Genomic DNA, 2,721 nt, shown 5'->3' on the forward strand with positions numbered 1-2,721 from the left:
TCTTCTTCATAAGTTAATATTTTGATCCTTGGCCCTTTTCTTTTGCCAAAGTATTCATTTCTGTCATATTTTTTTACGTGAATTTGTGTACACACATCTTTGTCAGTTGTCAGTTCCCCCTTTATTTAGTTATTATATATGTTTTGCTTTTCTTTTTATAACTCCTGAAATGACTAATAAGCAAATTTATTTTTAGCCTTAGTTAATATTGGAAACATGTGCATGTGTGAATTTTTCTCTGACTGCTGCTCTGGCCACATAACATAAGACTATAGACGTACAGGGATCTCTTTTTTTTTTTTTTTTAATAGAGGCATGTTTTTATTTATTTATTTGTTTGTTTGTTTTGTTTATACATGCACTGGGTACAGTCAGAAGCGCGGGAGGGTGAGAGAATTCACCAGAGCCAGAGCGGGGAGCAGAGCAGGCAGAAGGACCGAAGGACACTGCTGAGGGGAGCAGTGGGCAGCAGGAGAGGTCTGCGCGCCATGTGGGACCCTCCTCCAGTGGCCGGGGAGCAGCCGGGGATCGAACCGGCGCTGCAGAGGCTGCGGGCAGCTTCGCAACCCAGCGCTCAACCGCTGCGCCACCGGGGAGGCCCTGCAGTGATCTCTTTATTCATTTTCAAGATAGTTATAATTACAGTCTTAATTTTTTCTAAACCCCAATTTCTAAGCCCTTTTCAGATTTAAATATATGTAATATTTTAAATAGCATTCTTAATTATCTCATGTACATTAATGAATTTTAACCCTAGAATTTCTAAGAGGAAGTCTGCACAACTTACCTGTTAATCTCCAAAGATATTTAATTTATAAGTTCAAAGAAACATCCAATAATATTCTTTTAAAGGAATCATAAATAAATACTGTGCTGTCAGAGTAAATTTCCTTTTTATTTTTTTTTTTAAAGATTTATTTATGCCTACAAGAGCTGGGGTACAGGCCAGAGGTGTGGGAGGTAAGAGGATTCACCAGAGGCAGAGTGGGGAGCAGGACAGTCAGATCAACTGAAGCACACTGCTGCACTGCTGAGGGGAGCAGCGGGCGAGACAGGAAAGGTCTGCCATGCCATGTGGGTAGCTCCCTGGCCGGCCGGGGATTGAACTCGTTCTGCAGAGGCTGCGGACAGCTTCATAGTCTGTGTCTTTTTTTAAATTTAGATTTATTTATTCATACAAGAACTGGGGTACAGGCCAGAGGTGTGGGGGTGGTGAGAAGACTCACCAGAGACAGAGTGGGGAACAGAACAGGCAGATTGACTGAAATACACTGCTGAGGGGAGTAGCCAGCGAGACAGGAGAGGTCTGCTGTGCCATGTGTGTTGCTCGCTGGCCGGGGATCGAACTCGTGCTGCAGTGCTGCGGACAGCTTCACAGGTTGCGTCTTTACCCCTTGCGCCACCAGGGAGGCCCAATTTCCCTTTTATAATAAAAAATATTATATGTGTCTGTCATATTTTTTAACTTAGATCTGTTACATTAATGAACTATGAAATGGAACATTTTTTAAGGTAATAAATTTTTTATATCAGGACAAAGCAATCCCTGACTATGGGCTGATGTGCCTGGCCATGACGGTGACGGTTGGCGTGGAGAAGTAGGAACAGACTCAAGAAACCTTTCAGAGGCAGAATGGACCTGTGGGGTTTCCCAGGCCGTGTCTGTGGAGAGTCAAAAAGAAAGCAGCAAAGCACCCGAGATTTCTAGCCTGGGAAAACTTGAGTTGACGGAAACATTCCTGGTCTGTTCCTGGAATGCAGAAAGGGGCAGGAGGGACAGTGGAGTCAGTTAGACACGTTATGGTTGAGAGACCAGGAGGGTGGCCGGCTAGAGGGAGGCTGCGGAAATGCTTAACACTTCCTTGGCCCTTGATTCCGCCCATCTGTTCCACGCCAACCCTTGTTCCAGAGTCCTCTGGACTAAGACCCTGTGAACTTGATCAACCAGTCCCACGGCTTCCTCCCCGAGCCTGTCCATCCCAAGACAGTTCTCCTGCTCAGTGCATTTCTGATCACCTCTCTCTTGAGTTTTTATCCTTTTCTCTCAGTTCTGTTACTTTAGGAATCGCTTCTCAGGTTACCTAACACCATCCTCAACCCCCCTGGCTTCTTTTCTTACATACGTTCATAACTTAGAACTCCACAGAACCGTGCAGAATCAGTAAACCAGAACGAAATTTAATATATTCTTTAGCCCGGGGTGACAGTTTACAAGTGGAAGCAATAATTGAGGTTCAGAACAGGTGACATAAAGTCCCTGTCGCCTGACTTATTTCCAAACTCCCCTTTTCCTGCTTCTCCCTCTTATTTAATCATTCTACAAATTCTTGCCCCCCTTCTTTCTCACCTCCGGAGCCTCACTGGCACTGCCCTGGCTGTTCAGGCACTGTGGGCTGCCAGGAAGTTCAGGAAGTTCAGGCTGCCTGCAACCCACTGTCACGGAATGTTCTTTCCTTCCACCTCCCGTTGTGCTCCTGTTCCTTGTCAGTTACATGGAAGTCACCCCCACATTGCCATCTCAGTCAGCACCCCAGGGCCAATGTCAGGGAAGTGCAGCTCTTAGGCCTGGAAGATCTGAAGCCAGCTGAGGCTTCTCAGAAGCATCTACTCTGAGGCCTTCTCCCTGCCTTCCCCTGAGCCACTGGCCAGCTAGTCCCTAAGTGGGCCCTTTCCTGCCTCTGGCCTACCTGTGGGTTCGGCTCAAGCTATTTAATTTGAACA

Source organism: Talpa europaea, assembly GCF_964194135.1.
Source record: "Talpa europaea genome assembly, chromosome: X".
NCBI classification, from domain to species: domain Eukaryota; kingdom Metazoa; phylum Chordata; class Mammalia; order Eulipotyphla; family Talpidae; genus Talpa; species Talpa europaea.